This window comes from Triturus cristatus, chromosome 3_1 (assembly GCF_964204655.1).
Source record: "Triturus cristatus chromosome 3_1, aTriCri1.1, whole genome shotgun sequence".
Lineage (NCBI taxonomy): Eukaryota > Metazoa > Chordata > Amphibia > Caudata > Salamandridae > Triturus > Triturus cristatus.
This window is the reverse complement of record NC_140583.1, coordinates 754,429,573-754,454,712: the sequence shown is the minus strand read 5'-3', so window position 1 is coordinate 754,454,712 and position 25,140 is coordinate 754,429,573. Positions and strand designations below refer to the sequence as shown.

The following is a 25,140-nucleotide window of genomic DNA, read 5'->3' as shown; positions in this document are numbered from 1 at the left end:
GACGCAATGGTATCTGTATTTACACGAAGTGCCTGAATTTCCTCCAATATTAAGGATAAGAAAGGTTCAGAATACTCTACTACTTTTGATTTAATAGGATGAGGGGAAACTTGCTGTCTCCTTTTATTATTAATGGAAGCTTTGTTTTCCATTTTCTTGAAAAAAGAATTAGATTTCTAAGAGCAGAAGCAATTTATTATCAAATAAAGTGAATGCTGTGGAGATATCTTAAAAATAACTGGTGCAGCAACTAAAATGGGCTGTGGGAGTGGCTAGTCCCAAGACAGGCCCTCTATTGAAAGTACACTCCGCCCCCCTTGACAGAGAAGCCCAGCTGTACCACTTCCGACGCCCAAAATCACAGGATTTCCTTCACAACACATGTAGGAACTTTATAGATATATCGACCTCCTTCAAGACAATTTTCTTTCAGAAATCGTCGTTTAATGGTGAAAAACGGTCGAAAAACGCGCTAGAGCTCCCGTGAGGTGGCCATCTTTAATCCCACCGCTGCAGCACCATGTTAAGTGTCCATCATTTCATTACATTCATACTGGATAAGGGCGGTGGGTCAAAGGAACCGCATGCTGGAACTCTGAGTACTTGCAGGGCAAGGCTGGATCTGCCTCCAATAGGTAAACACATGTAAACCACTGACTAGTCAGCATTTCACAGTAGCCCATTTTTGTTTTTTTATCTCTTTGAGAATTAATAGATTTGCCCAAATATAATATAACATCTTAGATCCTTGCCAAAAGAAAGGATAATATGTGGGGTTAATTATAAATCTCGATTATTATAAATGACTTTACTGAAATACGCATAAAGAATATTTGTTTTATTTACATGCTTCTGTTTCCATTGGGTGCAATGTAGGTACGGTGCAAACAACACCCATGGTGATGATTTGTAAAATAGGACCTTGCCTAGGTTTGAAACCCCCACACCCGTTTTAATTTTTTTAAATTTCAGGTTGGAGAGATATGGAACCCATCCGGTGATGACTGCGGCATGCGATACGAGTGTGAAAAATTTGATGATCATTTTGTCATATCCTCTGTGAAGAGGGTGTGTCCCTCCCTAAAGCCTGCAGACTATCCAAATGTAAGTCTTTCTAACTCCTCAATAAGTATCCTTTAATTGCATCAATTTGTGGCACGAATGGATGTTATATTTTCTTAGCCTAGAACATCTGCCTCGCCCGTCAACACTTCCCTTTCTGTCTAGTATTCTCAACTCCTCCCACATCATCCTCCCTGCATATGTTGTCAAAATATTTGAAGTGTGTCAGACTCCTGGCAATTACTGTATCTGAAATCTGTAATGACTCACCTTCTTTTGGGTGCCTCTTCCTACTCTAGGATTGTTGGATCAACCATCAAAAGTGCAGTTAGATTGCAGAGTGAATGATAGATCCTCTTTCTGTCAGTTTTGTTTGGTGCTAGCACCATTGTTGGTTGGAATCACCTCTCTTGCATATGAGAGCTTCACAAAATAAGCAAAAAAAGCTCAACTAACTGGTTCTATTTCATAAGGTACAAGCACCCTTAGTTTAGTCCTTTTTCATCCTTTGCTACTGAATTGCACAGTAAACAGTTTGTCTTTAGCTGGCAGCAAATAACCTTCCAGTGTGTTATGGATTTCTGGTTCGTTTGTTTGTTGCCTACAGAAGAAATTGCATGAAAGTAGCAGGCGGATCTTCCCCTACTGACTGACGCTGAACCTTCCCATGCTTGGCATGTTATGAATTAATATTATGGATCAAAGACCATTTGGTTCCGTTGGCAAGCCCGAATCTCTGCCTTTCAGCCTTTCAGTGGCTGTATCTGTCAGTCTGGGTCTCTACATTTCCGAAATAACAGTTAACACTGAACAGCTTTGAGTCGCTCACAGGTGTCCTAGAATAGAAATTGTGAATATTAAAAAATGACATCTTTGAAAATATCCGTGAAAAAGTAAATACTTTGGGGCAGATTTATGAGCCCCTTGCGCCACTTTTGCGTCACTTTTAACATGGGAAAAGTGACGCAAAAGTGGCGCAAGGGGCTCATAAATCTGCCCCTTTGTATAAGCCATTACTCAGTAAGTGTACAGTGTTTATTATTTTTAGTTGCTCCCATCCTGCTGTACCATAAAGTGTCTCACCCTAGCTGATCACCCTTTCCATGAGGCTATGGTCCTCCTTTTCTGCTGGTGTGTGTAAAGCTAAAGCCCTTTCTAGCCTTTGAGGATTATGTAGCTCTCTCACACTTTTTGTAAGTGCTTACTGCAGTGAGACCGTGCTGAGAAAGACCAAACTGTTAAAAACTTTACAGGGAAACTTCTGTGTTTACACCGGCGAAGCATTCACTGGCTTGGTCAGTGTAAACTTCTGACATAGCGGCCCATTTGTCAAAGGCAGTGGGGTCACAGTGATGGTCAGGTCACCCTATTGACCCCACGCCGACTGGTACTGAGTTTCCCTATCCATGTCTGGTGCATGGGGGACACGAACAGGGAAAATGTAACAAGATCTTCATATGGTGTCTGTAAACAAAACAGGTTGTCAAATGGCACTTTAAAGACGGTGGAGCTGGGCAAAGTGGCAGTGGTGTGAGAGGAGGATCAGCAGTGGTGTTTTCCTTCATCGTACACACATTTCCGCCAGGCAGGACAAGATCTCCCAATAGGCCTCCGCTGCCCTGGCGGTCCTGCGAGATGTCTTCTAGTGTCTAAGTGATCCCCATAGTCTGAAAAGTGAGTTCTCTGCTCCCTTTCTAGTCACAGATTGTGTACTCCCTGACGGTGCAGGCAGCTGTAATTCACATGGTGCTCTACGTCTTCCATGGTCAAACTATTTTTCTAGGCTGAGAGGTGGGGGGTTATGAGTAGGAATTCATGGTCCCTGGCATAGCCTCCTGCATGGTCACGTTCAGATTGTTGAGGTTATGTTGAAGTTCTTGAGAATATCATCATACATTGTTCGGTCTAACCAGTGTCTGGTTTTTCATATTTCCATACCTTATTTTTTTCCAGGAATACAGACAGAAGACATCCGATGGTTGCTGCGAAATCTGTAAATGTAAGTAATTGTATTGTAACTCGGAGCTGCAAGAGATGTCTCTTATAAGCTATCCGTTCAGGACTCTCTTTTTTTTTTTGTTTTATAATAGTAATAGAGCGTCATTTGTCAGATGTTTTTTGAGAAACCATAACGTGTTGTTTCTATAAGCTTAGGTAGACCCCTCAGGGTTTTCTAAGTGTTCGGTCATTTGCGAGAGAGATTGAATGAAGGAGTAACTGAGTTACAGCTTTTATGCTTAGTTTTTTTAGGGCTGGGAATAACGTTATGCTGGAATCGTTTACTAGGAGCAATAATTGATGTTTGTCAGTGTTGTGTACAATTATTTGATACTACTTGGAAGCATAAGTAACATCGTCAGTGCTGGAAGAGAAGTGATCTCATACTTGACTGAGTGACATCTCACATGTCAGAGCAGATCTTTAGTCTTTTTTACTCCCTTTGAATTGGTGAGCTTCATGTCAGATGTCTCTTTTTGTGACTGATAGTCAGCATGCACTGATTTCTACTAGTCTTGTATTTTATGATGAAGGAGGTACCATCTCACACTGGTTTCACGTGAGATACAGGCTCGGTGAAAGACAGTGTGGGTATAGGTGGGGTCTAAGGTTCTCTTTTCACTGTGTTGGTAATATTCATGCATGGTTACTTTTGAGGAGAATTTAAGAACAAGACATTTGCCCCCATTTCAATCCAGAAGACACAAACCTGCAAAGGGTTATTTTACCCTGTTGCAAAGATGTTGACTTTTCTTTCTCATTCTTACAGGGCCCGAGTTGTCTTGCACACCTCAACCGAAGGCAATGGTCCTATCTCATGGCACATGCAACACAACCGTTGAGCTGTCTGTTTGTGAGGGGCTTTGCAGCAGTTCCTCAGGGTAAGTGTTTGCAACATACAGTACAAGATCTACGCAGAGTGTGGGATGAACACTTTTCATCAAACTGGTTCCCGTGTCTGGAAATAGAGTGTTCTCCAGAACCATAGACATTTCACTGCTCTGCACTTACCAGGTGTGTCGTAGTCATTCCTATACCACTAACCTCTGCCCTGCAGTGGAGCCCCACACATTCCCTTCTCACTGAGCTCAGGCACACTTCACTGGAATCCCACTCATTCCCTTCTCACTGAGCCCAGGCACACTTCACTGGAGTCCCACTCATTCCCTTCTCATTGAGCCCAGGCACACTTCGCTGGAGTCCCACTCATTCCCTTCTCACTGTGCCCAGGCACACTTCACTGGAGTCCCACTCCCTTTTCACTGAGCCCAGGTACAATTTGCTGGAGTCCCCCTCATTCCCTTCTCACTGAGCCCAGGCACACTTCACTGGAGTCTCAATTATTACCTTCTCGCTGAGCACAGACACACTTCACTGGAGTCTCACTCATTCCCTTCTCACTGAGCCCAGGCACACTTCACTGGAGTCCCACTCATTCCCTTCTCACGGAGCACAGGCACACTTTACTGGAGTCCCACTCATTCCCTTCTCACTGAGCCCAGGCACACTTCACTGGAGTCTCACTCATTACCTTCTCACTGAGCCCAGGCACACTTCACTGGAGTCCCAGTCATTCCCTTCTTACTGAGCGCAGGCACACTTCCCTGGAGTTTTCACAAAATAAAGTTATGCCGTTCCTCTGTAAATAGAGTCAAGGAGTCAAAGAGAAGGTCGGATCCAACTAGGTCCACAAGGGGTCTATAGTTGGGAATCCATATGTTGGATCATGGTGCCCTCACACACCCTTTCAGGTGTCATGCTTCATCATATGGGCTGCTCCTCGTCGGGTCGGCAGTGCAATACCCAACGGGCTCCCTAAAAAGGGGCACTTTGTCGGAGATCTTCTATCCAACTGCCGTATGGTGAAGTGCGGGTATGGGGCCAGAATAGTGTAGATGTGTAATGGAGATTTAAAACAGGGTTGGGAGAAATGTTCCCTCTAATTTTTTTCCTCTATGTGTGGCAGAGAAAGGTCTCTGTGCGCTTCAGCCAAGGCTATGTGCGCCAAGAACCTGTGGTAAATAATTTAATTACCGGAACTTAATTTGATGCGGAAAATCTATAACAATAGCTCAGTAAAATAAGAGGCAGACTCCGTGGTATTAGAGGTTCGGAACGGGCTTTATTCCAAAATCAATTTAAATTGAGGACTTCATGTTCCATCACCACGAAGGTTCAGGAAGTGAAGGGCGTACTTTATTGACAAGTAATCATTTTTATACAATAGGCATTACAGTGAAACAGATGGAGGAGGCGTAACAATTGATAGCAAAGATAAAACATACATGCGTAGCAAAAGTGGGTGTAACTGGGCGTAACTAAAGAACGTCATCAGGTATGATGTCATAATAGGGTGGTTCCATGAAAGAATTTCGCAATATCAGCAGAAATACTTGGCAGAAATGCGCGCGCAGCAGCATGACGTGTGATTTGACGTGCAACTAGGGGGTGAAGGGGACTTGACATTTAGCTCTACATGTGGCGACAGAAGTCTGGAGGGTCAAGTCAACCTAATCCCAAATCATATCTAACATCCTATGTTTAGAGAACTATGTTATCCAAAAGAGAGGTCTCTTAGAGTAGAATCTTATTCTATACTGACTATACTGACTGTTAGTGCGTGTACAAGCGTCTAGGTGTCTACACTAGATGCGGGGGCAGAAATCTTCCATAGTAACAGGGCTATGAATTACTTGCATAAAGACAGAGAAGCCGGGCCTTTTGCTCGGTAGCTGGAAGAATGTTTACTTAAACTACTAGACAGGAATGCATTGGGTAGGGAGCGGAGCAGATAATTTCGAAGGTGAAATACAGTTTTTGGCAGGCAACAGGCTGATGTCAGGCACCGTTAGCTGCGCAGGGAATAGGACAAAGTTCATGGATACAGATGCGAGCTCAGACTGGAGCTTTCAGAGGCAGAAGGCAGGAAAAGCTTGATGGCAGAATCAGGGCCTACTTGCCTGGACTGTAAAATGGCATAAGTGAACCATATAAACCGGTGGCCTTTCATACTTAGGAATAGAATATCCGGCCCATTCATGGCGGATCTGAAAGAGGACATGTTGGCGGTGGACGCACATGTGTTTGCGTCTTCATAACTGGAACTGGAGGGAACATACATGTACTTGTGATTTATACATGAAACCGTTGGGGTCCAAGATAGGGGACATAACTGATCATAAAAATCCATATTTCCACATTCCCTCCTTGTCCCCTACTTGCCCGTCAAGAGATATCAATCTTCATCAATCCGTTGATCTGTTCATATAGCATCATTTGTTCTTCTTTCTTCTTCCGTGATGAATGAAATCTTGGTGGTGGGATACACGATGTGGCACACAGACCACAGATCGCTGGTCCACATTGTAGGCATAGACAGCAACTGAATAGTAAGAGAAAGCCAATACCTAGGAAGGATAGGACCTTCCATCCAAAGGTAGACAATACACTCCAAAACCAACCGGACCAAGTCCAGGTGCCTGGATTCTGGTGTATCTGGCTTACAATCTTATGAAGGCGAGTTATGGCTTTATATACAGATGGCGAATTTTCTGGTATGAAAATGCAACAGCTCGATCCGATGACCCTACAAGCTCCGCCCCTATCGGCTAGGATGACGTCAAGGACAAGACGATTTTGAAGCACAACAATCCGCATAGCAGACTGCTCTTCTGTTAAATTGCCTAAGGCGGAAATAGTTTCGTTCACTACTGCTTCAAGGGTTCTGGTTAATCTACGTATCAGCTTACTATTGGTAACTGTACCTATATAGGGAAAGATACCTTTATTGAAATCTGTGTATTTTTCCCATGCTGTCTCAGTGTAATCGACTATTGGGAGATCTCTCCTTTCTCTATTGTGTACTAAATGAGTATTTCTGTGATAATCAGGAGGAGCTAGGAAAACAGGTGGCATAAGGAATCCGATGTAGCAGGTACCATCCCAATCTAGAGGCAAACGTGTATATGCCGTCTGACCACATATGAAGTAGGAATGGCGGGAAGCTCTAAATGTAGACTTGCCTTGATCACTAAATTCTATCACAATGGTGCATCTACTATGGCCCATATGTATGGAACCATTCTTTCTTACACACAATTCACCTTTTACTGGAAATACTGACATGGCGGGCAAAATTGGTGTAGCTTCAGATTCAACGTTCAGGATCATGAGGTTAAGTGTAAAATTACCTAATCCATATACTTCATTTTCTAGATCAGTTCCTGTTCTTTTGGGAAGTCCCTCCTTGTTAGGGTGACAGACTTTGAATAAAACTAAGTTCAGATTTCCCCATACCCAGTTATTCTGGTAAACTGCAGAATCCGAATCTAGGGGATTAATTAAACTAAACCATGCTCCACAGGATCCATTGTGTGTGAACGGGTATGGAAAGAGAGGTAGAATTCCTTTATAGTTCTGATAGGGAGGGAGTCGACCACATATCCAACAATTTGTAGCATTGCTAACCTGATGGGAATGATGTAACATACTAATAAACGTGTTATTGCGCAGCGCAAATCTATAAGACAACTCATGCGGAGGTAATTCACTAAAAGAATGTTCAGCAGTAACATTATAAACATGTCTAGAAATAGGATAATATGTGTGCAACAATATACTTGCAGTAATTATTAAAAGACTTAAGAAAAACAAAATTAATAACGTCACTGTGCAATGACTACGCAGTGATTTACAGTACGCATGTCGTTTCAACTTTATCCTTCGGTTTCTTTCTCCGTACAGGTCTAAGGGATACATGTCAGAGACGAATTCGACCGATTCACCTTGGAGAGGACTTAAACAATCAAATTGCCTGACTTGTTAGACCGAAGTTTTAGTTTATATTGTTCATGGTTATTCAGTTCAACCAAAGGAAGTTTTGAGTCAATCGGGGAAGACACGCAAGGTGTGTCGTTTACGTCTGACGGTAGTCCATGAAATTTCATGATATGACTTGAATGTATCCAGCCTTTTCGACCTTCGATCTTCACGGCTGTCCTCGTCGTTAGCAATACGAGTTGAGGCGATTTCCACCTAGGATCCAGCTGAGACTTCCGATCAAAGTTCCTCACTAACACCAAGTCTCCTGGAATTGCGTCATGGGGTTTCACCTCGGTGTTGTCGGGAAAAGCTGCAGCTACCTGTGAACGACAAGATTGTAGTGCAGACATCAAGGAAGCCAAGTAATCTGTCAGCATATTACAGTCAATATCAGTTATTTTGCGTGGTATAGGCGTCCCCCACATATTTGGTGGTCTACCGAAGATCACTTCATAAGGGGATAGCCCTGTTCGAGAGTGTGCTACCATTCTCATGTAAAAGAGTGCAACGGGTAAGGCTACTACCCAGTCGACACCTTTCTCTCTACAAATTTTGGACAATCTAATTTTCAGGGTCTGGTTATGTCGTTCCACGAGACCTGCTGCCTCGGGGTGTCGGACACAGTGAAATTTCCACTGATAGCCTAACAAAAGTGAAACGTGTTTCATTAGTTCGGATGAGAACGGCTGGCCGTTATCTGAGTAGACAGCACGTGGTAAACCGTACCGTGGGAAGAATTCTCGAACTAACTGTTTGGCAGTAGTCGGGGCAGTGTAATCTGAAACCGGGTATGCCTCTGTCCAACGGGAAAGAGCACAGACAACTACGAGAACATATTTGAATCCTCGACATCGTTCCATCTGGATATAATCCATCTGGAGGACTTCAAAAGGGTGATCAGGAGGCTGAAATCCACCCTGTTCTACGGGAATGCTTTTTCCTGGGTTAAACTGACAACAGATCATACAGGTACGGACTTTTTGTTTAGCTGCTGCTCGTAAATGTTTGTTGAACCAAATGTGTTGGATGCTGTCTAGCATAGCTTTTTCTCCTAGATGCGCTGGACTATGTACAGTGTTAATAACGACTTGGACCATTGAATCAGGAAGGAACCACACAGATTTTTCCTTCGTCATCCATCCTTGATCTGTTTGGATCCCTCCTAATTCAGTCCATTTCTTTATTTCGTCTGGTGTAGCATGTGTCTGTATGTCAATTACGTCAAGAGCGGGATCCTTAACCATCATGCAATATGTTGGTGTCGGGACTATTGTCTTTGTCATGTCGGATGTTTGAGTTTGAGCAGTCTGTTTAGCTGTTCCGTCAGCTAGATCATTGCCTTGAGAAATGATATCAGTAACTTTCGTATGAGCCTTACATTTCATAATTGATATTGCAGTGGGTAGATGTATTGCATCTAATAAGGCATGAATGAGGGGTCCGTGCTGAATGTGGGCACCGTGAGAAGTTAAATAACCTCCCTCTCGCCACAGCACGCCGAAGTCATGTACAACTCCGAATGCATAACGTGAATCAGTGTATATGTTGACTTTTTTATTTGTGGCTTGAATACAGGCTTGTGTCAGAGCGATGAGCTCTGCGGCTTGAGCTGACAAGGTATTTATGCAATTTGTTTCAACGATTTCAGTGTCTGTTGTGACTGCGTAAGCGGCCACTAGCTCTCCTGTACCTGTTCTCATACATGAACCATCTACATTCAACGTCAGGTCTGGGTCTGACAATGGGACGTCTGTCAAATCTTGTCTGGGTTTCGTCGTGATAGTGATAACTTCAATACAATCATGTGCTAGTGGGTCTGTTCCATTTACAGGTAACAGTGTGGCAGGATTCAATGTACTACAACGTCTGATTTCTATATGTGGCTGAAACAATGTTAATTCATAACCAGTGAGTCGTGCTATAGTCAAGTGTTGTGTTTGTGTGCGGTTCAAGAGAACCTCTACTGCATGTGGTACTTGTACTGTCAATGGATGTCCTAATACTATGGCATCGCTTTGTCTGATTGCTAAAGCTGTTGCTGCCACTGATTTCAGGCACGCAGGCAAAGCCTGAGCTACGGGATCTAATGTACTAGAAAAATAAGCACATGGTTTGTGTGATCCTGCTTGTTCCTGTGTGAGTACTGACAAGGCCGTACCTTCGCGTTCTGTAACGAAGAGTGTAAACTGTTTATTGTAACATGGTGTTGCTAAAACAGGTGCTTGGCATAAGGCTTTCTTTAGGCTTTCAAAAGCTTGTGTATGTTCCTGGGTCCAAGGGAGAACAGTCGGTGTGGCTGCCTCCTGTGTTGTCAATTGAATGAGTGGTTTTGCTAGAAATGCATACTGAGGGATCCACTGCCTACAATATGAAGTGAGGCCTATGAAAGCCCGCACCTCCTTTTGTGTCTTGGGTATTGGCATGTTAGCAATTAACTGGATGCGATCGGGTGTAAGCTGCCTTCCCTCCTTGGACAGCGAGTGACCATGGTAAACAACTCGCTGGACACAGAATTGCAGCTTAGAAGGGGACACCTTGTGCCCCTTTTCGGCCAAAAATTGTAAAACCGTCAGTGAGGCTTTTTCACATTCAGGTTCGCTTCTAGCGGTGATCAGCAGATCATCGACATATTGAAGCAGGGCAGTGTTGACTGGCATGTGGATACTGTCGAGTTCTCGTTTCAGTGCTTGGCTATAGATGCTGGGGCTTTCGGTAAATCCTTGAGGTGCGCGTGTGAATTTAAAGCTACGTCCATTTAAACTAAATCCGAACAAGTATTGGCTTTCCGGATCTATTGGGACGCTGAAGAAGGCATTCTTGAGATCAATTACAGTAAAGAATGTTGCTTCGGAATCAATGGCTGTCAGTAATGAAGAAATGTCTGGGACTACGGGGTATTGTGGTACTATGCATTTATTTAATTCGCGCAGATCAATAACCAATCGATATACTGGCGGGGCTGTTGGATCGGTTCGTTTAAGAATCGGAATTATCGGTGAATTACATACATTGGAGTCAGTTTCCACAACCACTCCCTGGGTAATAAGCTCGTCAATGATTTGTAGTAAAGCCACTACAGCATCTGGGGGTAACTTGTATTGTCGCATTCGTGGAAGTACCACTCCTGCCTTTAGTGTGACTCGATATGGTGTAATGTTCATGCAACCAACATCTGTAGGGCCTTGTGCCCATAAATGTGTCGGTAAAGTCTGTAGTCGGTGATCCATGTCTCGGGACACGTAGTGCCCTTTGAAATCACGTAAAAACAATCTTACTCCTTCCGGAGAACAACATATAATAGCTCCTAGAGCTTTCAAAGTTTTTATGCCTAACAAGTTTTCTGGACATGATTTAGTAAGTAATAAATCTGTAGTTCGTGTCAAGGGACCGATCGTAAGTGGAAGAGGCTGTGTTACTTCGTTAATGATAGGTTTTCCTGAAAAGCCAAGGGAAATATTCTGTGTGCCTGAGAGGGGTGCCCCTGGAACTTCACTACGTTTTATTGTTGTTCGGCTTGCCCCTGTATCAAGTAAGAATTTTCTATCTTGACCTAACAGTTCACTGTGTACATAAGGTCCTTCTTGATCTACAGGGACCTCAATAAGGGGTAAGCCAACTTCCCTCTCTAGGCTGTTTCATGAGTATCGTTGATAATCAGGATAGTCATACTGTGCGGTCTGATACATCTGTCGGGTCGTTGTTTGTGTGGCAGCAATAGGCTGCGGTGGTGGAGCTGGCATAGACTGTTGCGGAGCTGGCATGGACTGTGCATGCTGCAGTGCTCCTTGTTGGTTCTGATCCTGTCTAAGTGGTCGTGGTCTTTCTTTTGTATTACCTATGGCGATATTATGTTTTAAGACTGGACAATCGTGTACATAATGACCTGGCTGTTTACAATAGTTACATGTCCCTTTTACAGGACCTGTTGAAACACTGGACTGTGTTATACCCTTCTTATGACCATCAGCTGGAACTGTCTGGGAAACTAGCATTTTCATTTTCGTGTCTTTCATGCGTCTATGTTCATGTTCTTGTTCTTCTCTAATTCTATTGTGATGGTACTGTAGCATTTGTAACATTTGAGACGGAGTGTTACCTTGCCAGGTACTCTCGAACTTCAATACTCTATTCTTAACTTGGGGCAAGGCATTTTCAACCAATTTTGTCACAAACAGATGTGGATACGACTCGCTACTTGCTTTTATTCCACTATTTATACCAAAACATTTCTCAAATCGGGAATAGAAATCACTAGTGTCTTCATCTGATTTTTGTTTACAGGCTGAGATTGCACCCCAGTCTTCCTTTTTCGTAGTTAATAAACGTGGCAGTACCTGTACTAGTAGACCTGGTAGTGCTTTGGTCTTGTCCCCGAGCCCTGAACCTGGACCTCGAGCTTTTTCTTCGTTCTCTAATCCTGTCCAATCTATCTTCTGGTCTCCCACCTCCCAATCCTTTTCCTTGAGTTTTTCGTAAATGCCCGCGGGCATTAATACCTTCAATATTGTCATAATGTCGGGGTAGGTATATTCTCCCATGAGTAACATATCTTTAATTTCACGATGGAAACCCGCTGGGTCTTTGTCATGACTGGGTACCACTTTCTTCATTTCTAATAGTTCTATTTTGGATATGGGTGTGTATACAAACACACGTTTAAACTCATTGTCATCACCCTTTATCGGGTGCACTTCGCGTAAGGGATTTTGTCTATCCATGTAATACGTCGTTCTTTCCTTGATGGGCAGTGAGACATGTTCAGGACATACAAAAAGAATGTACTGCCTTCTAGATTCTAGTATTTCTCTAATTAACTTAGTACCGGAACCTCTCCATTTATTCGTGAGTAATTCAGTCAATATATCAGGTAAGGGGCCAGGATCGGAGTGTTGGCTTTTATATAATATAAGGAGTTGTTGAATCATATAGATACCAGCTAAACGCTGTTCATCTGGGGCGAGGTTCAAAAACGTATGTGCTAGTGTATCATCACCATATTTTCCAGGACTATCAACCCAGTGTACGGCTGACCTGGCTAATTCTTGTTCGTCCATAGAATCGAGTATATGATAACCCCTTCGTTCTCGGAGTAATTTGTCAGCGGCTTGGAATGAATGTTCGGGGGACCTTATATTTATTATAGGAGTTTGGAATTTTCTGTTATTATCTGGACGTATCGGACATGTCGGATCAGTAAAGCATCTAGTATTATTGCAAGATCTTCCTCTACCTACATAGGCCATGGTTTCTAACTGTCCTGTGGGCAGTTCTAATTCTTCCTCGTCCTCGGTTTGTTCAGGCTCGTCGACTGCTAATCTTTCTTCGTGTATTCGTTCTATTTCTTTGCGGATCTTTCGGCTCATAGCTACTATACATGATCGTTTATCGTGTCTCCCCTCTGATATATTCTTACCCCATGTGGTAAGAATTTGCATTTCTTCCGGATTTACCCCTGGTTGGTCTTGATTTCTGATCACACAGTTTATGAGGAAGCGTAACAGTTCCCCCTGTATTTCCACCTTTTGGTACTCCATGGCTCTGTTAATACTCTCAGGGTCTCGCCCTGACTGAACAAAATGATATATATTTTCTAAATGTGCAGTCATTCCTGGTAGCTTCCCTAAGTATATTGCAGCTCGTCGGATACGTAATGATGCCAGCATCATTTCGTCCCCTTTTCCGGGCACAGGGTCATATCTACAATCTATTAGAAGTTCCTTGAGCGTGTTGGAGTTACTAGTTTGGGTGTACGTTGGTGGGCTAATTCTTGAAAGGAAAGTTTATTTGTTCTGGGTGGCGTAAAAAAAATGCTTGATGTACCTCCGGTAGCACCACCTGGGGTGCTGGATGTGAAAGGATTCGTTGAACGTGATATAGCAACCATAGGTGTAGATGCAGATGTAGAAACAGAGGTGCTTGCCGGAACTTGTGTCGGGGTTTGCTGTTGCAGAGGTACAGACGGAGGAGGGTCTTGGCGTTGAACCCCCTCGGCAGACGGTCTATGTGGCGCAGTATTAGCATACTCGGGAGCTGCGTCGTCTAAATAAGAGGAAAGAAAAACATCTTCTGCGGATCTGGGATGCCCTTTGGGATGTACTTTTATCGGAAACAATGGGGGTGGCAAGTCTTTTGGTATTTCCGGAGTAGCCTTAGGTAATCCTTCGGCCAGAAGAGGATACATACCATTCACAAGGGCATTTCTTTGTCTGTCTGTCTGTTCTGATTTTACTCGAGTACCTTCTTCAATTAATACACTTTCTCGAACTTTATTTGAATTCTCCTTACTTTTCTCTTCCTGTCTGAGCGCTTTTTCTGTGCGTCTATATGATTCTTTACGCCATAATTCAATGGCATCTTCTGTGACTGTCTAGCTTTCTTTTTCCATAATTCTTCCTCTACTTTCATGATGCAATCTGCATCCCAGGTCCCAGCTGCGGGCCACCTCTGACTTTCTGGTAATTCCTTGGTGTAGTCTACCCATAGATCAAGAAATAATATGGCGTCTAGGCCATGTTTATGATACATGAAGTACCCTGGAGTGTCCCTAGGAGGAATGGGAACAGCTTCTTCGAGTACCCCTTTTCTAGTTTTGATCTGTCTTAATTTCGAAAAGAGCGGCATATTGAGAACTGATCTGATACCTAATTTTGAACACGTTTAATACCATAAAACACAATAATGAACAGTCATTCACACCACAATATACGGAACGTATTTAAAACATTTTAACATTTAACATTTAATGAATAAACAATGATGGTCATTTGGGGAACTAGTCACTAAGCATAATACTCGATACTAACTAGGTAATTCTGAATTTTATACTAGACATACTTGATATACTGCTAAACAGTACAGATACACTGCTGAAACAGTGCAGACCGGATTTGTGTACCCAAACCCGTCTTGACCGGCACAACCTATGTGCACGTCAGAACGCCTCCCCGATAATGGTACTCACCGGGTAGCTCGGAACGGAAGGCCTCGGAACTGAACTGAACTTGAACCGGACTGGACTCGACTCGGAACTTCGGAAACTTCGGAAACTGGTGGGCCTCTGTATACCTCGGATCTTGCTCTCTCAGCTAGGCTCTGGTCGGGATACTTCGCACTTCTCACCGCCTCGTTTGGGTGTTGATCGCAGCCTCAGTTACCCCCGCTCGGCAGGAGGGAGATACAGGAAATCCTGTGGGTACGCGTTGTTGTCCGTCCAGCTGTGACAGGAGACCGGGCCTGCAACGCACCGCCGGCGCGTGAGATGAGAAAGTGTCCCTATTCGGGCGCCATATATGTGGTAAATAATTTAATTACCGGAACTTAATTTGATGCGGAAAATCTATAACAATAGCTCAGTAAAATAAGAGGCAGAATCCGTGGTATTAGAGGTTCGGAACGGGCTTTATTCCAAAATCAATTTAAATTGAGGACTTCATGTTCCATCACCACGAAGGTTCAGGAAGTGAAGGGCGTACTTTATTGACAAGTAATCATTTTTATACAATAGGCATTACAGTGAAACAGATGGAGGAGGCGTAACAATTGATAGCAAAGATAAAACATACATGCGTAGCAAAAGTGGGTGTAACTGGGCGTAACTAAAGAACGTCATCAGGTATGATGTCATAATAGGGTGGTTCCATGAAAGAATTTCGCAATATCAGCAGAAATACTTGGCAGAAATGCGCGCGCAGCAGCATGACGTGTGATTTGACGTGCAACTAGGGGGTGAAGGGGACTTGACATTTAGCTCTACATGTGGCGACAGAAGTCTGGAGGGTCAAGTCAACCTAATCCCAAATCATATCTAACATCCTATGTTTAGAGAACTATGTTATCCAAAAGAGAGGTCTCTTAGAGTAGAATCTTATTCTATACTGACTATACTGACTGTTAGTGCGTGTACAAGCGTCTAGGTGTCTACACTAGATGCGGGGGCAGAAATCTTCCATAGTAACAGGGCTATGAATTACTTGCATAAAGACAGAGAAGCCGGGCCTTTTGCTCGGTAGCTGGAAGAATGTTTACTTAAACTACTAGACAGGAATGCATTGGGTAGGGAGCGGAGCAGATAATTTCGAAGGTGAAATACAGTTTTTGGCAGGCAACAGGCTGATGTCAGGCACCGTTAGCTGCGCAGGGAATAGGACAAAGTTCATGGATACAGATGCGAGCTCAGACTGGAGCTTTCAGAGGCAGAAGGCAGGAAAAGCTTGATGGCAGAATCAGGGCCTACTTGCCTGGACTGTAAAATGGCATAAGTGAACCATATAAACCGGTGGCCTTTCATACTTAGGAATAGAATATCCGGCCCATTCATGGCGGATCTGAAAGAGGACATGTTGGCGGTGGACGCACATGTGTTTGCGTCTTCATAACTGGAACTGGAGGGAACATACATGTACTTGTGATTTATACATGAAACCGTTGGGGTCCAAGATAGGGGACATAACTGATCATAAAAATCCATATTTCCACAAACCCAACCGCGCGTGTTGACCCGGGCTTTAAGTTGAATGAAAAAACTAGGGGGGTTTATCAAAGGGGCGTGACCGATGCAATTAAGGGCATGGCTTAAAAGCAATTAAGCGAAAAATCTGTGCTTAGAATAGTGTGCCACCCGACTGATATTTTGCTTCTTCTGTCATTGCATCCAGATCAGTGGTCGAAGTGGGGAAAAAAAAGTAGGGGAACTGTGGGCGGAGAATCAGAAGGCGGGAATAACCTGATGATTGGATTAGTGGGCGGAGTTAGAGGTGTGGCCAGGATTGCAAAACATCCCAATCTTTAGTATTTGTTTGGCATTTCACTGACCAGTTACAGCTTATTATGCTATGTAATTCAACCAATGGATACTCATGATTTTTAACGATTAATATGAGTTATTTACATTAAAATAAATTCACAAAGTGGGATATGTTTCTAATCACAGAATGTCCCAAATATGCTTAAAAGTGGAGGCACAAGCCATTTGTTTCCGAGCCATGGATTTCTTGTCGTCGGCAATATACACAAAGACAATCAATTTTACATGTGTAAATCACTGTATGGGAAATGTTACATAAGACAAAGGACTACAAGGTGTAGGAGTCACATGACAACCATATTAGTAGGCAGTATAGTTTAATAGTGATTGATCCGGAGAAACACAAACTCGGAATTTAAAACTTAATACCATGATTGGGGGTCACTTTAATAATCGTTATTGATTTCTATCTAAATGAACACTTTTTACAACATTAGGATAATCATAGGCTTAGGGAAAAAAAACATAAAGCTCTAGTGTATACCTTGCAGTCTGTATGCAGCTCTAAGATGAAAGTTAATAGCTCACTGTTCTTTGTTAGGATTTTAACTTATAAACTTCAAGTAGCAAAATAATCTTACTGTCAAAAGCAGTAACCCACTGACCTATTTACAATATGTGCACTTTGTGATGGGCATGGTACATGTTCTTAGCAGCAGGCACATTAACCCTCTGCGCTATCTATGCTGAGGAATTGCCTAGTACTTCCAAACCTCGTGATATTTGGGGCCCACTAACTTCATACCTGTTGACTATCACTGATGTCTGATTGCTCATGTCATTAATGTACTGTAATCCTCCACTGCCACATTGTATACCTGATTGATTACTATCAAGTGTTTGTGTGTCTACGATTGTCATCTGATTCATTGTCGATATCTCCTGCCACCCCGAGTGTACGAACTGTTAATGTGTCATCAATTGCTACAGCATAACCATCTGTATGTGCTCTTTTTGAATCTGAAATTGAAATAAATTAATACAAAAATTTTAAAAACCTCTGCGCTATCTTTCCATGAGTCAAAACTTCCACTAGACAAAACTCCGAACTCGCTCTAGGAAGACTTTTATTCACCGGAGTTATCATGACATTTTTATTATTGCCGAAAAATTGCTGTAGGCCAGGAAGGAGGCAGCAAGTGCTTTTAAAACCACAATATACAACGCCCCCACTCAAAGTCAGCACCCGTTGCGGTCACACCGGTCGCACTGCCCTAGAGCCAGCTCTTCTCCGGGGATCCTGTGACCTCAGTGACAGAGTCACTGTTGCTCTAGGGTCCTCTACTTCGTAGGCCTGCCTGCAAGACTGGAGGTGAACTTCAGTATGGATTGTGGTGGGTAAACCTTCAAGGTGAACCCACACTTGCCACTGCTAGGGTCCACCTGCTTTGCAGGGCCTTCTAAGGTCTAGCATGGAAATGTGCTCCTTCAAGAGAGTGGTCTGGGGGACTGCTCATGAAGGCTGAACCTGGTTCCCCAGTTCTAAATGTGGCAGCTCTGCCCCCAGTACTACATGCGCTCCCTCTCTGAACACCATACTGCACCACTGAGAGAAATTCACACTGCCTTCAACTACAATCCAATTTGACCTGCTATAAACAACTGGATGCTTAACTTAACACTTTTACACTCACTATTCAGAAATCAGTGAGTGCTTCTGCCTGAAAACTACAGTGCCCAGAAAGGACCCATTTCAATGTCCACTGCTTATATGCTCACAAAACGTAAGTAGTATGGTTTAAAAAGACCACATTTGGGAACACAAAGCCGCCATACACATTTTGTTTTCCAATCCACCCATCAACCAGGTATTGCAGTACCTCCAGGTTTGGTGCACTTCCCCACCGGGGAAAACAGCGCTTGACTGGCAAACTCAGTAAAGTGACGCTAATATTTTTGGGGTTTGAATAAAACCGATCTGGCCACTTTAAGAACACTCCGTCTTGCTTTGTTTAGTTATTGATTTTTCATATGTTTAACCTTTTATTTCCCAGGCTGCACTTTGTAATAGAAAAATATCAAAACGGCATTTCCAGCAAAAGTGTTTTTCTTTTTTACATCCATTTCACAGGGGAACAAATGAACGACAGAAAGAAAGAGGGTGAGAACCATTTTTTGAGTCACGGTTTTCGGTAAGTGAGGAGGAGCTAGACAGACAGAGAGGTAATAAGAGTAAGAAAGAGGTGGCCCTGCTGCCAGCGTCAGTACAGAAGCGGACACCTTCCTTGTCTCGTCTGGGCAGGAAGCAAGAGACCTTCACAATGGTCTACAATCAGCCCACAGTCGTGTTTCATTAAGACGAGACATGCATCAAGTCCAAAAGCACGATGTGTAAAGCACACATCGTGCTTTTGAACTTGTTGCATTTCTTCTCTTAATAGATGCGCGGCTGGGGGCTGATTGTGGGCCATTCTGAAAATATTTGTTAATTGCAGCGCATGACAGTGTTGCAATTAACAAATATTTTCACAAAGGCCCACAAAGAGCCCTCAGCAGCGCTCCATTATTAAAGAAATGCGGCAAGTGCAGGAGCCCCTGCGGGCACAGGCTTCCCGCAATTATCAAATGACCGTTTTTCGCGCCGCTCACGATTTGAATGAACATAAACAGGGTTTAGGCTTCGATCAGTAAGGCCACGCCTCATATCCCAAGTAACAACAAGAATACCAATACTGATATTAAGCTTTCGCTCCACTTTTCTTATGTGGGAACATTTTGAAGGGAAACAAAATGCACAACGACCACTTTTTCAGTCGATTAAATCAATCAATTTTGAATATTTTTTCTTTAACTCATGGTGTATTTACACGGCTTAATTTGAACAAATAACACGAATTGAAAACTGTACATATATAGACAAACTTATTTACATACTACATTCATTTCTAAACATTCATATCTACATTCACTCCCATACCAAACTGGACAGTCCAGAAACAAACATACACTCAACTGATAGATTCAATAATTACTTCAAAGACATAAATTTGAATAGGGCCACAGAACAGTGTTAAACTCCGTAGAAAAATATAATATTTTTTAGGTGATTCTCGGAGTCCTTTAGGCCAAAGGTCTAGGGTCGACGCGTTTCAAGCCCCTTGTATAACCGGGGCTCTCATCAGGACCTGGGAGCTGAAAACAGAACACAAGGGGGGGTCTTACTAGGCTGTCTCCTCTTCAATTTTACAAAAGCGTAATTCATATTAAAACAATACCTGTGGTTGGTGCTCAATAAGTCATCCACAAGACCTCTTGATGTCTATGGTCTAAACAACGATATAAACCAAAATCCAATATCAACTACACCATAATCAAATCTCAAAGATAGAAGACACCCATTCATACTAGTGACATTCTTCTTGTATGCTTACGTGTAGAAATGGCGAAGTGGAATTAATCTGAAAAATGAAAGGAGTGTAAGTCACGAAGTTTCTACTTTCTTTCAACTATACGACGACAATTCTCTGTATTTTGCTTTAAGTTGTTTTGCCTGAGCAAGCGTGGATTGTTTGGTTGAACTAAAAAGAAAAAAGCGCGCGTGTTGATCAGATTATGTCCGTTACTTGGGCACACATTGGGCGGAAAAAGGGGGGCAATTGTATACTTGCCTACCTTAGATCGTGTAGTTTGAGGAAATAATCTCTTCCTATGTTGCGACTTTGAAGTGTTGGCTGCTCCGACGTGATTTAATCACTGTGGGGTGAAAAGAGAATCGTCAAAGCGTCTTTTCACCGTGGAGGTGAATGTGCTCTGGTTTTTTGCTGTGAGTCTTCTTCGTACCTGTGTTTGTTGGTTTGCTCTCGTCAAACTCGGAGAAAGTGAACTTCCGCGTTGTTCTCTCAATTCTCATGTGTTTATAGCCGTCTCTGGCACACCTCGTGCCTTCTGGGTAGTGTAGTTCCTAGCGTTTTGACAAGACGATAAAACTTGAGTCAATATGTTACGATGTGGGTTGCCCAATCCTGTTCTCGTGGTTGAGAAGTCTCAAGATGTACTTTTTTGCGACTTTAAAAGTGTACAAACTTTTCACGTTCTTTGAAATTTTCGTGGATGTTGGGTTAAATAAACACTCTTAGTGTATCTTTGTTTTGAATTTAAAAAGATACCTTTTTTAGATGTGGAGGTATATCCAGCAAACAATGGACTAGTGACCACACTATTTAAAAAACCAACAGACCGCAATAAAGCATTACACTTCACAAGCAGCCATCCTAGGAATCTTAGAGAGAACTTGCCCTTCGGGCAATTTCTCAGGATTAGAAGAAATTGCTTTTACAAAGATGAATATTTTCTACATGCAACCAATCTGCTGGAAAACTTAAAAAAGAGAGGTTATCCGAAAAAATTATTTAAAAAAGCTATGAAAAGAGCTTGGTGGACACCACGAGAAGAGCTTCTATTACAAAAAGTCAAATCCCCTCTGAAGAAGATCGTGTGCGTCTCAACATTCTGTCCAAACTCAAACTCATTAAAGAAGATTTGCCAGAATTGGCACTTAGTTAAGAACTTAGACCCCTCTTTAAGCGACTATCCACTTTTCGCTTTCAAGAAAGATCGCAGTATTGCTAACCAAATAGTGCGCGCATCTATGCCATCAACAACCAAAAAATCACTAAGAGATTATGTTGGCCTCCCTCCAATAACTGGCCACCATAAATGCGGCACATTTGCCTGCTGTCCGTCCACCGAAGAAGGTGCTTTGTTTGTACATAAGTCAATCTATTGGAAACATGAATGCTTCACAAACTGCAAGAGCAAAAATGTGATTTATGCAATCCGCTGCCCTTGTGGACAACTGTACATAGGTAAAACCAGCCAGGAAATCAGAGTCCGAATCTCACAACATAAATCACGGATCAATAAAAATGTACAAAACGCTCCATTAGTTCAACATTGGAAAACACACAACCACCAAACAACAGATCTAAAATGGACTGTCATCTCCAAAATTGAATTTGACTCAAGAGGCGGCGACCAGGAACGACAACTTTCAAGGCGTGAAGCCATGCTCATAGTGAAATTCAACACAGCTATGGATGGTCTGAATGAATTATCGGAGATTTACAACCTTGGATAAAATACTCTGTTGAAAGTTCGCATCCATTGTCCCTCCACCGCCAGTCCTCCCTAGCATTTGACATACATCGAATATAGAATCAGAATCCCAACTGGTCACCAGTTGAGACACAGGCTGAATCCAAATTGAACAATACAGCGCAACTATACCGAACCGCGCCCCTTCTGTGCTGTATCCCAACTGTGTCACAGTTGAGTTACAGGCCAAACCAAAACCGAGCAATAAAGTTTTTAAATTCAAAACAAAGATACACTAAGAGTGTTTATTTAACCCAACATCCACGAAAATTTCAAAGAACGTGAAAAGTTTGTACACTTTTAAAGTCGCAGAAAAGTACATCTTGAGACTTCTCAACCACGAGAACAGGATTGGGCAACCCACATCGTAACATATTGACTCAAGTTTTATCGTCTTGTCAAAACGCTAGGAACTACACTACCCAGAAGGCACGAGGTGTGCCAGAGACGGCTATAAACACATGAGAATTGAGAGAACAACGCGGAAGTTCACTTTCTCCGAGTTTGACGAGAGCAAACCAACAAACACAGGTACGAAGAAGACTCACAGCAAAAAACCAGAGCACATTCACCTCCACGGTGAAAAGACGCTTTGACGATTCTCTTTTCACCCCACAGTGATTAAATCACGTCGGAGCAGCCAACACTTCAAAGTCGCAACATAGGAAGAGAATATTTCCCCGAAAACTACACGATCTAAGGTAGGCAAGTATACAATTGCCCCCCTTTTTCCGCCCAATGTGTGCCCAAGTAACGGACATAATCTGATCAACACGCGCGCTGTTTTCTTTTTTCTTCAACCAAACAATCCACGCTTGCTCAGGCAAAACAACTTAAAGCAAAATACAGAGAATTGTCGTCGTATAGTGGAAAGAAAGTAGAAACTTCGTGACTTACACTCCTCCTTTCATTTTTCAGATTAATTCCACTTCGCCATTTCTACACGTAAGCATACAAGAAGAATGTCACTAGTATGAATGGGTGTCTTCTATCTTTGAGATTTGATTATGGTGTAGTTGATATTGGATTTTGGTTTATATCGTTGTTTAGACCATAGACATCAAGAGGTCTTGTGGATGACTTATTGAGCACCAACCACAGGTATTGTTTTAATATGAATTACGCTTTTGTAAAATTGAAGAGGAGACAGCCTAGTAAGACCCCCCCTTGTGTTCTGTTTTCAGCTCCCAGGTCCTGATGAGAGCCCCGGTTATACAAGGGGCTTGAAACGCGTCGACCCTAGACCTTTGGCCTAAAGGACTCCGAGAATCACCTAAAAAATATTATATTTTTCTACGGAGTTTAACACTGTTCTGTGGCCCTATTCAAATTTATGTCTTTGAAGTAATTATTGAATCTATCAGTTGAGTGTATGTTTGTTTCTGGACTGTCCAGTTTGGTATGGGAGTGAATGTAGATATGAATGTTTAGAAATGAATGTAGTATGTAAATAAGTTTGTCTATATATGTACAGTTTTCAATTTGTGTTATTTGTTCAAATTAAGCCGTGTAAACACACCATGAGTTAAAGAAAAAATATTCAAAATTGATTGATTAAATCGACTGAAAAAGTGGTCGTTGTGCATTTTGTTTCCCTTCAAAATGTTCCCACATAAGAAAAGTGGAGCGAAAGCTTAATATCAGTATTGGTATTCTTGTTGTTATTTAGCTCACGATTTGAAAGCGTGCCGCGCGAATGCTCACCCAAGATGTGCGCGCTTCAGACCGGACACTGCGCGCTTGGTGGCACAAACTCTGAATTTTTACTTATTAGTGGTGAACGCCGATGCGTAAGAGGACAAATTAAAAATAATAAAAGCTGGTGGTGAATATCCACAGTGAGCTATCGTGACTAACCGCCCCTGTGGAAATCCAAAAGTACAGCAGAAATACAAAGACATGATTCACCCGATTCAATAGCAACCTAGGCATCAACAGTACCTGGTGGTCTGCGCATGAGGGTTAGTTCCTCAGTATGTAGGACTGGACAAGAAGGGATGAGAGTATTTGAGAAAAATACTGAGATTTTTATTAACACAAAGCACTTTTATTGTAAAAATGATTAATATGCTGATTGAAGGAAGTGCCTAGGTCAATAAGCGGTAAGTCAAAGGTGGTGCGACATACCAAGTAACAAGTATGTTTTGGGTGCAAAAGGTGTTGCAAGCAATCAAAAATGAACAATAGATAATTATCGCCTAATGTTAAATGTGGCCTGGAGGGTGTAAAGGAAATGAGCAGCTGTATCTTGTTCTGGTATTAATGGTGACTTGCAGCTGAATGTGGTAGACATGAAGACTTCAATGACGTGCAGAGAAAGAGTCACTTTCATGCTTCCTCAGTGTTAGATATGTGTAAGATGCCAGTCTCTTTATTTTACTATAGTTATTAGATTTGTTTACCACCTTAGTCGAGTAGTCGTGTGCAGTGAGGTATTGATCACATTAAGCTTATTATCTATCATGAGACCAACTTCACTATACTTTTCTCCTGATGCTCGTATGACTAAAGGTGAGGCAGGCGAGGAGGGAGATGCTGGGGGAAGGACAGAGAGTAAGCGCTATTCGCGGCGGTCTTTATGGCAGCTATGTGTAATGAGATAGTAATCTCATTTTGATTATACTCATTCTATTAAGCAAATTGTATGTGACAATCACTTTCGATCTGTCTAAAACCAGACGGGGGGCAGGTTGAGGGGAGAGGTAGATGGTTAGCGCTATGTGCACCGGTGAGTCGGTACAAGGAAAAGTGTGTAATGTATTGGGATTCGAACTCAAGGACGGTTTTAAAGCAGGGATGCCCTGAGAGTTGTATAGGTTTATAATGTTTGTTTTAGAGGGTGAGATTCTAATCATTACAGTACGCCGCCAGTAAATGAAAGATATAAGGTACAGATTCATACTAGACTACAGTTAAGCATCGAACAATGGCGATTCAGTTAGGTGCGCTTGACAAAGTGGAAATAGAACGTGGCTGCATCGAATACCACGAGAGGTTCGGGATCAATGTCAATTACTCACAGTTTGTTGCCTAACGCTGCTCCTTGTGACCTGCCCACTCCACCGGGTCCGGGAGGTGGTGGGCTAAAGAGAAGGAAAGGACTTATACCCGTAATCGTGTCATGTGGTCGAAGGCGCGTAATGCACGTAAGCTCACATACCAGGTTTGTGCTACAGCCATCTTAGAGTGGTATTGATTTGTGTACCAATTGCAGTAGAAATAACAGAGTTACTAGGTGTAGTTACAATCAGGATTTCTGAAATAACGCCGACTGGAAGGATCTATGTGTACTGCAGTGGGGTCAGTTCTAATACTAGTGTGATAGATAAATTGAGCCGAAGATGTGGTCTACGAAAGGCAGT

General features: G+C 42.6%; 1 long non-coding RNA gene across 2 annotated transcripts in view; it reads right to left on the bottom strand.

Annotated features, from left to right (window-relative positions):
* Positions 1-24,863, bottom strand: part of LOC146860925 (uncharacterized) — a 475,355-nt gene extending 450,492 nt beyond the window's left edge. For both annotated transcript variants that reach the window (XR_014978892.1, XR_014978893.1), the window contains exon 1: positions 24,799-24,863. This is a non-coding gene — a long non-coding RNA (uncharacterized LOC146860925). The remainder of the gene's footprint in view (positions 1-24,798) is intronic.
* Positions 24,864-25,140: the final 277 nt, after the last annotated feature.